Source organism: Pseudophryne corroboree, chromosome 1 (assembly GCF_028390025.1).
Source record: "Pseudophryne corroboree isolate aPseCor3 chromosome 1, aPseCor3.hap2, whole genome shotgun sequence".
Lineage (NCBI taxonomy): Eukaryota > Metazoa > Chordata > Amphibia > Anura > Myobatrachidae > Pseudophryne > Pseudophryne corroboree.
The window spans coordinates 276,961,368-276,973,972 of NC_086444.1; the positions used below are offsets into that span (position 1 = coordinate 276,961,368).

At 44.9% G+C, this 12,605-nt stretch overlaps 1 long non-coding RNA gene across 1 annotated transcript in view; it reads left to right on the forward strand.

Moving 5' to 3' along the window:
* LOC135057318 (uncharacterized) overlaps positions 1–9,702 on the forward strand; it is a 97,231-nt gene extending 87,529 nt beyond the window's left edge. Inside the window, exon 2 of the long non-coding RNA XR_010244132.1 lies at positions 9,498–9,702. This is a non-coding gene — a long non-coding RNA (uncharacterized LOC135057318). The remainder of the gene's footprint in view (positions 1–9,497) is intronic.
* Positions 9,703–12,605: the final 2,903 nt, after the last annotated feature.

Consider the following 12,605-nt stretch of genomic DNA (forward strand, 5'->3'; position numbering starts at 1 on the left):
CTGCTTCCGCTGTCACCCAAAGTTTTTGAACTTGTCACTGACTTATTATGAATGCGCTGCAGGTGACGTATAAGGGAGGATGTTCCGAGGTGGTTAACGTCCTTACCCCTACTTATTACAGCTTGACAAAGGGAACACACGGCTTGACACCTGTTGTCCGCATTTCTGGTGAAATACCTCCACACCGAAGAGCTGATTTTTTTGGTATTTTCACCTGGCATGTCAACGGCCATATTCCTCCCACGGACAACAGGTGTCTCCCCGGGTGCCTGACTTAAACAAACCACCTCACCATCAGAATCCTCCTGGTCAATTTCCTCCCCAGCGCCAGCAACACCCATATCCTCCTCATCCTGGTGTACTTCAACACTGACATCTTCAATCTGACTATCAGGAACTGGACTGCGGGTGCTCCTTCCAGCACTTGCAGGGGGCGTGCAAATGGTGGAAGGCGCATGCTCTTCACGTCCAGTGTTGGGAAGGTCAGGCATCGCAACCGACACAATTGGACTCTCCTTGTGGATTTGGGATTTCAAAGAACGCACAGTTCTTTGCGGTGCTTTTGCCAGCTTGAGTCTTTTCAGTTTTCTAGCGAGAGGCTGAGTGCTTCCATCCTCATGTGAAGCTGAACCACTAGCCATGAACATAGGCCAGGGCCTCAGCCGTTCCTTGCCACTCCGTGTGGTAAATGGCATATTGGCAAGTTTACGCTTCTCCTCCGACAATTTTATTTTAGGTTTTGGAGTCCTTTTTTTACTGATATTTGGTGTTTTGGTTTTGACATGCTCTGTACTATGCCATTGGGCATCGGCCTTGGCAGACGACGTTGCTGGCATTTCATCGTCTCGGCCATGACTAGTGGCAGCAGCTTCAGCACGAGGTGGAAGTGGATCTTGATCTTTCCCTAATTTTGGAACCTCAACATTTTTGTTCTCCATATTTTAATAGGCACAACTAAAAGGCACCTCAGGTAAACAATGCAGATGGATGGATTGGATACTAGTATACAATTATGGACGGGCTGCCGAGTGCCGACACAGAGGTAGCCACAGCCGTGAACTACCGCACTGTACTGTGTCTGCTGCTAATATATAGACTGGTTGATAAAGAGATAGTATACTCGTAACTAGTATGTATGTATAAAGAAAGAAAAAAAAACCACGGTTAGGTCACTGGTATATACAATTATGGACGGGCTGCCGAGTGCCGACACAGAGGTAGCCACAGCCGTGAACTACCGCACTGTACTGTGTCTGCTGCTAATATATAGACTGGTTGATAAAGAGATAGTATACTCGTAACTAGTATGTATGTATAAAGAAAGAAAAAAAAATCACGGTTAGGTCACTGGTATATACAATTATGGACGGGCTGCCGAGTGCCGACACAGAGGTAGCCACAGCCGTGAACTACCGCACTGTACTGTGTCTGCTGCTAATATATAGACTGGTTGATAAAGAGATAGTATACTCGTAACTAGTATGTATGTATAAAGAAAGAAAAAAAAACCACGGTTAGGTCACTGGTATATACAATTATGGACGGGCTGCGGAGTGCCGACACAGAGGTAGCCACAGCCGTGAACTACCGCACTGTACTGTGTCTGCTGCTAATATATAGACTGGTTGATAAAGAGATAGTATACTCGTAACTAGTATGTATGTATAAAGAAAGAAAAAAAAACCACGGTTAGGTGGTATATACAATTATGGACGGGCTGCCGAGTGCCGACACAGAGGTAGCCACAGCCGTGAACTACCGCACTGTACTGTGTCTGCTGCTAATATATAGACTGGTTGATAAAGAGATAGTATACTCGTAACTAGTATGTATGTATAAAGAAAGAAAAAAAAACCACGGTTAGGTCACTGGTATATACAATTATGGACGGGCTGCCGAGTGCCGACACAGAGGTAGCCACAGCCGTGAACTACCGCACTGTACACTGGTTGATAAAGAGATAGTAGTATACTCGTAACAACTAGTATGACGACGGTATAAAGAATGAAAAAAAAACCACGGTTAGGTGGTATATAATACAATTATGGTTGGACGGACTGCCTGCCGAGTGCCGACACAGAGGTAGCCACAGCCGTGAACTACCGCACTGTACACTGGTTGATAAAGAGATAGTAGTATACTCGTAACAACTAGTATGACGACGGTATAAAGAATGAAAAAAAAACCACGGTTAGGTGGTATATAATACAATTATGGTTGGACGGACTGCCTGCCGAGTGCCGACACAGAGGTAGCCACAGCCGTGAACTACCGCACTGTACACTGGTTGATAAAGAGATAGTAGTATACTCGTAACAACTAGTATGACGACGGTATAAAGAACGAAAAAAAAACCACGGTTAGGTGGTATATATTATAATACAATTATGGATGGACGGACTGCCTGCCGAGTTCCGACACAGAGGTAGCCACAGCCGTGAACTACCGCACTGTACACTGGTTGATAAAGAGATAGTAGTATACTCGTAACAACTAGTATGACGACGGTATAAAGAACGAAAAAAAAACCACGGTTAGGTGGTATATATTATAATACAATTATGGATGGACGGACTGCCTGCCGAGTTCCGACACAGAGGTAGCCACAGCCGTGAACTACCGCACTGTACACTGGTTGATAAAGAGATAGTAGTATACTCGTAACAACTAGTATGACTATGACGACGGTATAAAGAAAGAAAAAAAAAACCACGGTTAGGTGGTATATAATACAATTATGGATGGACGGACTGCCTGCCGAGTGCCGACACAGAGGTAGCCACAGCCGTGAACTACCGCACTGTACTGTGTCTGCTGCTAATATAGACTGGTTGATAAAGAGATAGTATACAATACTACTAATATACTGGTGGTCAGGCACTGGTCACCACTAGTCACACTGGCAGTGGCACTCCTGCAGCAAAAGTGTGCACTGTTTAATTTTAATATAATATTATTTATCATGTACTCCTGGCTCCTGCTATAACAACCTGCAGTGCTCCCCAGTCTCCCCCACAATTATAAGCTTTATATACAATACATTGATGTGCAGCACACTGGGCTGAGCAGTGCACACAGACTGAGTCACTGTGTGACTGTGTATCGTTTTTTTCAGGCAGAGAACGGATATATTAAATAAAACAAACAACTGCACTGTCTCTGGTGGTCACTGGTCACTGTGGTCGTCAGTCACTAAACTCTGTCTGCACTCTGCACTCTCTTCTAATCTACAGTATCACAGCAATCTCTCTCTCTCTCTCTCTTCTAAATCTAATCTAAATGGAGAGGACGCCAGCCACGTCCTCTCCCTATCAATCTCAATGCACGTGTGAAAATGGCGGCGACGCGCGGCTCCTTATATAGAATCCGAGTCTCGCGAGAATCCGACAGCGTCATGATGACGTTCGGGCGCGCTCGGGTTAACCGAGCAAGGCGGGAAGATCCGAGTCGCTCGGACCCGTGAAAAAAAAAGTGAAGTTCGTGCGGGTTCGGATTCAAAGAAACCGAACCCGCTCATCTCTAATTTAAAGTGGAACTCATAGTCAGTGTAAAGAACGCCAGGGTTTACACTGACTGTGAGTGCAGTTTAGTATTTCACCACTGGGGGCCTGCTAGTGTGGCCGACACATTCTCATCCCATCAGCAAACATCTTGTCATTTTGATTGGATCATTACTGGTGTTGTGGTAGTCTTCAAGCCATACACAGTGCAATATACAGTGTCAATTACAATAAATTGGCTGAGGTGTTGCAGGTCATTTATGGAAATGGCAGTACCTCTTGCAGTCTTTCTGTTTCCACCTAAAAAATATCCCCAGGATCAGACCCTTTCTCACCCTTGTGGCAACTAAGACCCTCATCCACTCACTGGCCATTTACATAATAGACTACTGTAACCTCCTCTTATCTGGCCTCCCTGCCACCTACCATTCCAAACTGTTCTCCATCCTGCTGCCCAACTCATCTTCCTATCCAAATGTACTACTATATCTGCCTCCCCTCTCCTACAAGCCGTACACTGGCTCCCCTATCCCTTCAGAACCCAATGTTCTCCACTTTACATCTCTGTCCATATCTTCCTCACACTCTCACCCTCCCACCTTGCTCCACCAATGAATGCCACCTCTCCTCCCAACTGCTTTACACAGAACCTTCGTGAGAATTAAACCAAAGAACTCAGTGCTGCAAGGCAGTAATGGAATCCACTACAAATGTGCACTTGGTTTGCTAATAGTCTTCATCATGATCATCAACATGCAGTTGCACCTGCCCAGTAGTATACTAGGCGCAAAGTACATACCCCCTAATAGGTGTACTTTCACTTACATCCAGGTGTCCATGCGACACATTTCCAAGAACAATCTCTGACTGGTCATTGCCCACATAAGAACTCCCCATCACAGCTCAGCCTTGCTTCATCAGCCAGCTCTGTTTGCGCACCATTTTCAGCATGCACAATGTAACTATGCGAGTTATAATCTGCGAATAGGCAAACACTGAACTCTACATCACCCGCTTGGTGCCTATGTAGTGCCTGTCTATGCTTCATGTAAATCAGTTACTACTTTCAAAATCTGCAAAGTATTTCCTTAGAAAGGTTTATATGGGTCAGATTACTTGTACATAAAGTGACTGTGTTACATTATGGCACAATGGGGAATTCATATACACACTCACTGGCAAGGCTATTATTTGCATGGTTTGTTTTAATAATAGGTGGGGTGTGTATATAGTTTGCTTTGTGCACTAAAAGTGATAATTGCAAAAGATCCTAGACGTCATAGATATGGTTTACATTTCCAGTAAATCCACAGAACCAGGCTGATTGTGATTTCACACAGTATCCTGTTTCTCAGATGTCTCCAGTTACCTTCCTATCAAACACAATGTATAAATGACAAGCCCTTGGTGTGGGTACACATTGCCGTGATGCTCATTCACAAAAAGAGATCTAGCTACGGTTCTCACTGGTCACATCCTGGCCAGTGGGAAATTGGTGCCTCAGTAGACATGTCACTGTGTTCTCAACATTTCCAGGTTTTGCAGGTTTGTTCCTATGAATTTTTGTCCCTAAAATGCCCTCATTTCTCACTACTGACAAACTGGACAGTACAGTACTGTACAAAGCAATTCTCATCATTTATTCTCTGAGCCTTATACAGTACATTATTTTTGTAGAAGAGTTTGGTCAAAATGAAAAAAAAAAAATTAATGTTTTACTGAATTCATTATTTAGAATACTGTACATCAGTTCACAGAAAGACAATCACAGCTTATAGGTAAAAAAACGACACATATTGTATGGCAATTTACAGCACAGGATATGTAGTTAGAAAGGGTATAAATAAAATTGCAAATTCATCATTTGAAATACAATCAAAATGATAATTATATATACCTAATCAATATAAGCCCAGTAAATATGGAATATCACAGTGTATGGATGATAGTACGGATAGTATATGATGCAAGGCTGACTTTTCGTATGGGCTCAATGGGCAGTTGCCCAAGGGACCCAAGAGTATAAGGGCCCTAGGCTGATAGCGGAGGACCCTCTTTTTCCAGGGGTACCAGATATTTTAAAATCAGCCCTGGGGAACTGGAGATATCCGACTTCAAAGCAGTGGTCTCTATCAGAGCCTGTTAATTGCTCTTCTCAGCCAGAAATTTTGACTCCAAAAGCTGGGACTTTCCCCTTTTGGTGGACACTGGCTTCTTGTCTCTGCTATGTCCAGACCCAGAGATATCAGCCTTCCAGTACCCAAGTCCCCAGTACCTACTGAAAGGTGGAACTCTCTAGTCTTTTATTCCATTGAAAGCTAAGAAATCTATTTCCAGGAACTGGAGATATCTGCAGTCAAGCAAGCTGCCCTCCCATCGGAAAATTATGAATAATAAGCCCACTCCACTATCCACCCCTCCCCAGCGTATTAAACACCCCCTACCACCCTGGAAGTCACGTACTGGGGCCCCCTCATTCAGCCCAATGCCCCTTCTTCAGTTTAGTGTTTTCCCTCCCGTCCAATCTCTCACCATCTATGCAGTAAAGGAGTAATTATCAGAAACTACTGCTCCAGATCCTACATGCTGAGCGGAAGATAGAACACCCCCTACCGGGAAATCAAAGCTGCCACTGATAGCACCCCCCACCTCTACCTCTGGAGGATGAGTAGGGGCCCCAGTGCATTGCTTTACCAAGGGGCCTACACTGTTGTTAAGACAGCCTTGAGTATATGTTCATAATGTCAACATTAAGGAATTTCTTCATTCACATTGTCGACAATAACAGAATATCAAAATGATAATGTTGACAATGAGTTGTGTTTTTTAACGATTGTAGGGATTGGGTTAGGATTAAGGTTAGGTTGTGATTAGGTCTAGTCTTAGATTTAAGCTGCTATTAGGGTTAGTGCTAAGCTTTGGTTATGGTTAGATTTAGGGCTAAAGTTAGGCATACTCAACTCAGCACCAAATCCGCATGGTCAACATGCCACCTATTTTCATAATATTGACATTCTGGCAGTGGCTACATTATGAAAATGTCAACATTTGGCATATCGACATCCCATCCATGTAGAATTCAGGACATATGAATGTTCTGGTGTTGACATTCTGAATGCTGAAATCCTAAAAGTCAACATTTTATACCACACCCATACAGACCTATTGGTGTTAATGTATTGGCACAGGTGTGTGGTGTTAGGGTATCCTCTGTAACACCTACCCATCAGTCATATAGCTTAGCCTCTCCCAGGGCATGTGCGTTAGAGTAACCACAAATGCAGGTTTGCTGAGATAATGCTAGTGCAATGCAAATGAGCCATGCAAAGTGGTGCAGAACTGAACGCAAGCTGGCTGTAACTGCATCGCGTTGCCTGCACAGAAATGCCGATATTCGCCCGTAAGCAAAATTGTATGCATGACTTACATCATCCATAGACTTGGTTTAATAACCATTATCATTATTAATGCACATTTTCACCTGCCCTATCCATGTTGCAATAGGCATGTCTGAGAGCAATAAATAAATCCCTTTTGTATTTCATGTCTGAGAGCAGGCAGATTTACACATATGCACAACTTACAGTATTAGCGTTGTGTGCGGACCCTCATGTTTTGATTTTGGTTCTAATTCATTATCGCGTTTTGGTTTTGGCAAAACCACCCTCAAGTGTTTTGGTTTCGGATTCGGTTTAAAAAGTGATTTAAAAAAATCAATAATTATTGATAAAAATCGATAACCAAAACATGAAATTCGGAACCGGGACACCAACCGGATCGGATCTCCTCGGGAGTTCTGGACCAGGTTTTGGTTCGGTTTGGATCCACAAAATTCATGTGGATTCGGATTTCTGGTGAACTGAACCGCACATCTCTACTTTGCATGGCACGCAATTCATCTGACACACACTCACTAAGTTTAGTTTATGTGCAGATGCTCCATTACCACCCACGTATGCCCCTCGCTGCAAACATATGAGAGTACCATAGTTGAATACACTTATACCCCTTTCAGACTGACATATATTTCCCGGGTTATTGCACATGAACGCGCATCAACCCGGGAATTTGCTCAGTGTGAAAGGGTCCTGAAAGAATATCCTGGGTCGAGCATCCCGGCATTTCATCCCAGGTCTCGACCTGGGTTGAATCCGGAATCGACCCGTGATGCGGTGCAGTGTGAATGGGACCTACCCGGTATTCAGTACATGGAACTGTTAAAAGGCCTCTCATTGGAGCTTTCTTGGGCTCAGAAAAGATGATGTCATCATCCAGAGCCCGGAAAAGCGGAGGAGAAGCCCTGGAAGCGGAGGAGACAGGCAGTATGGCGACTTGGACAGATCAAGAGATCAGAGAGCTGTTCAGCATAAGGGGGGAGGAGGAAATAAAGAGACAGATCACAGGCACAGTGAAGGATGCTATTGTTTATAAGAACATTGCAAAGCTGCTTGAAGCCAGAGGAATTATCCGTACACAACAGCAAGTTGTTAATAAAATGAAGACTCTGAAAAAGCAGTTCTCCCTTTGCTTGCCTATTGTGACCTCATCTATGTGAGCCAGAAAAATGTAAATTTCTAATGATATACATACATATTTGCAGGGATTTCCAGGGATCAGTGTAAACGGGGCTGTCCCGGGTCAATCCCAGGTCTAAGTGCAGTGTGAAAGGGGTCCTTCCCGATTTGTGTCCCAGGATGCGTCCAGGAACACATTCCCGGGTGTGACCCAGCTCTGTCAGTCTGAAAGGGGTATCAGTAATGGACAAGATCCTAACATAAAACTCACATGGTCCAGCCCTGAATCAGTCCTCATATGAATGATGGGCGTTAGGTCATCTTCTATGGTGTATAAATTCTATTCATTTATTTATACATAATCTATTGATTCCACATCTCATAATGATTTGGAACACAGATCACTTAATCCCATTTTAACTACTGTAACATTATCGTTATTTCTCCTCTCAACCTTCATCAGGCTTATCAGGGGATAAACATAACTAGTCTGAGGAGGTGACATCACTATGTGCTAAACAGAAAATTCCCATTTCCCTTCATTTATCCTGCTTGAGGTAAAGGAGAGAACACTGATAATAACAAAGCCAACAACAACACAAAAACACATAAAGAAAAAATGTCTTTGTAATGTCATTCGTATCAGGGAAAAAATAAATAAAAGAAAACAACTATAAATGAAATATAAGAAGAAGTTATAGCTACGTGTGCTTATAGTTCCAGTGCTAAATCAAACAGGCTTAGGTAATATGTCTCCTTTAATGGAAGCAGGAAAGAATTGTGCAATATTAGGCAGTTTGGCAGTCACCTCCCCACATGTGTAACTAACTCGTCCCCCTGTCCTGGATTCTGGATTGCTGGAAAGTATCACCAGGGGCATCCAGTCAGCAGTAACCAGGTCCACATTCATAATGTGGTTTTCTGTGTGGCAAATAGATAATCTTAAAGATGATGACGGTCACATGATTGTGCATGTGAAATTATGGCAGTATAACTAAAAAGATGGCTACCACTGTGATTTTTTTTGTCACCAAAAATGGCGCTGGTCACGTGTTCATGACTGTTTTGGAATCAATAAAATATGTTATGTATTGTAATTAAGACACTGTAAATGTTATAAGCACCCCAGGTTGCTTGATAGATGTTCTGAAAGTGATGTTGATTAGTTATGTATATGAAGTGGTATAAAAGGAAACCCGGGAGGCAATTTGTAACACACCCCCTGATTAAATCAAACGGATTGATGAAACGCGTTACACATGGCAAATGACATATGACGAATAAAGCTATGAGGTCCATAAGTGATTCCAGAAACAGTGCTGCAGGACTACAACTGGCCAGAGTGAGACTAAAGGTGAATAGAACAAAGTTCACTCTTGAGAGGATTGTTACAGTATATACCTGTTTTATTTTTACTTGATATACATGTTTTTACGCCCACTGCTTGTGTTTACATTTATACATGATTTTTTTTCTTGGACAGCTCGACATGGATGAAGTCCGGGGGACTCCACTGAGGCATCATCAGTATTTTACAGTATATAACCTTACTGGATGCTGTATTATAGCCATTGCATTCCTCTGCATTATATTTCTTTTCAGTGTAACCCTTTAAACACTGTTGCCACTAAGTGTGCTAATGATTTATTGCGTCAATCTGAATTAAATGCAATCTAGTTTCCATCTTTCTCAAGCTTTCAATGCCTGCTTAGTTATAGTGAGCTCTGGCCAACAGACAGCAGTTACAGTTGGGGAAAATGGTTCCGTTTTATCGTACTCTAACTGCTCATGCAAATGTTTATCTTGGCTGATTGCATCAGATGGCAAAGGGCTGTTACACAATGTGCGTGGTTTGGCTAACTGCCTGGAACAGTGGAAAGACAAGTGAAATAAATACCTGCATTTATAATGTTATATGCATTACTATGCTTCAGTTAGTAACAGGCAGTATAGTGTACTCTTGTCTGCATACTAGAAGTCCTAGAAGTCCATACTAGAAGTCCTTAAAGGACCTCTTAACCCCAAATTTAAAATATTCCCATCAAAGTTGTGAACATAAAATACAGGGAGAGATGTATGAAGCAGTGAAAAGAGTACAGAAGGGAGCCAGTGAAGAAGTTGCCCATGGCAACCAATAATCTGCTATCTATAATTTTATAGAATGCACTTGATAAATGTTACTTCAAAGCTGATTGTTGCCACCAGTGCTGTAACTAGACATTTTAGCGCTGTGTGCAAGAAATGGCATCGGCGCCCCCCTTAACGTAAACTGGTGGCATTGCGCGCCGTAGGCGCGTGCAAAAAATATAGGGGCGTGGCTTCACAGGAAAGGGGTGTGACCACAAAATAATACCAATTCATATAATGGTGCACAGTAGTCTCCATTATTCAAATTACACCGCACAGTAGCACCACTACACTAGGTAGAGTCCCCTTCTTACACATAACGGCAGACAGCGTCCCCCTTTTTAACACATTACAGTAGACAGCGCCCCCCTTTTTACACATTACGGCAGACAGGGTCCCCTTTTTTACACTTTACGGCAGACAGCGTCCCCTTTTTTACACATTACGGCAGAGTCCCCTTTTTACACATTACGGCAGACAGAGTCCCCTTCTTACATATTACGGCAGAGTCCCCTTCTTACACATTACGGCAGACAGCGTCCCCTTTTTACACGTTATGGCAGACGGCGTCCACCTTTTACACATTACGGCAGACAGCGTCCCCTTTTACACATTACAGCAGAAAGAGTCCACCTTTTACATGTTACGGCAGGCCCCACCTTTTACACGTTACGGCAGGATAGGTCCCCCTTTTACACATTATGGCAGGCAGAGTTCCCCTTTAACACAGTACGGCAGGCAGATTCTCCCTTACCCCCCCCCCCCCTTACCCCTTAGAGTGTAGTGTAGTGTACTGTGGTGTAGTGTACTGTAGTGAAGTGTAGTGTAATATACTGTAGTGAAGTGTACTGTAATATAGTGTAGTGAAGTGTAGTGTAATATAGTGTAGTGTACTGTAGTATAGTGTAGTGTCTGTGTAAGCACTTACGTGCTGTTACCGGCTCCTGACTCCCCCTGTCCACTTCACAGAACTCAGCCGCAGCACTGCCGGGACCTCAGCAGCAGCGGCTTAAGCTGTACACAGGCGGGCGGCTTCACTGGGACACGGGTGGGCGGGTGGCGGCTTCAGCAGCAGGACTCAGTCGTTTGGGCGGCAGCGGCTTCAGCCGGATGCAGGCGTTGCCAACATCAGCGGGACGCAGGCGGCGCCGCCACCTAAAACAGTGAATCTGCGGCCGTGCGGGTGTGATGCTTGACGGTGCGCCCTCAGTGCATTTGCGCTATGGGCAAGGCACCATCGGCACACACCTAGTTACGGCTCTTGGAAGGAGGGGAGGATAGGCAGTGGCAAGGCGGCTGATTCAGGAAGGTGTGATCTTGAATGGGCCCCCGTCCCCCTCTCTCTGTTGTCACTACAATTCTTCTTAGGGGAGAGTGAAAGTGAGAAACAGAGGTTAACAGGGGAAGAGAGAGAGAGAAGGAGGGAGAGGGGGGAATCAGGAAAAGAAAGTGAGGGTTTCATTGAAAAAGAGGGAATTAGAGAAAGAGAGAGACAGTGTCAGGGAGAAATGGATGAGAGGGGAGAGAGAAGCAAGAGAGTGTCAAAATAGAGAGAGAGGAGCAAGATAGAGAGAGTATTATGGAGAGAGAGAAAGAGAGAAAGGCTAGGTCAGTCAGAGAGAGAAGGGGGGGGGGGAGATAGGAGCCAGCATTAGACAGTTACCATTGCCAACAACAGCACACAGCCACAAGTCTCTGATGGGGGCGGGCTCTTCACGGCATTAAGCTCCGCCCCCTAAATACCCGCAAATCGCTGCACGGGGGGGGGGGGGGGGGGGAATTGGTTCCAGGATAGAAGCATAGAGGTCGGACCCCCACCCCCTCTCCCCGGCTTGCATGTTCAGAGAGGGGAGGGACAGGTCAGCCCACAGAGACCAATCATACCCGGGGCAGGATGGGGAAGGGGAAAGGTCCTTTCATCTGGTGGACCGGATGGCCACCTCACCTCCTCACTAATTAAGTTCTGTCGGCCTGCCAGTGTGAGCCTACTAAATGAGTCAGGCTGACTCATTAGTACTTGGCCTCCTTGTATAATGCTGCGGGCACTTAACTGCAGCTTGCTCTGCCCCTGCTGTCTGTGCTGCAGTGTGATCGGAGCTGAGCTGAGAGCTTTGATCACAGCTGGCAGCCAGAGCGGAGCCGCCGTCCTACCGTCAGCTGCACACAAACCAACCATCTGTCCGCTCGGCTACAACTTCAGCGAGAGAGGGAGGGAGTCGGCGCTCCTCTCCTCGGGCAGAGCTGGCAGACGGCAGGTACTGGCAATCCCAATTTGGGAGGAGGTGAGGTGGCCTTCCGATCTGCCAGAGGAGAGAATCTTTCCCCTTCTCCATCCAGCAACAGTAAATGGCGCTGGCTGGTGGGCGGTAGTGTTGAGTGGCCCGGCGGGTGCCTGCGGAGATTTTTCCGCCTCACAGCGAATGCGCTGTGTGCAGTGCCCCTCTTGCCCATACCTAGTTACGGC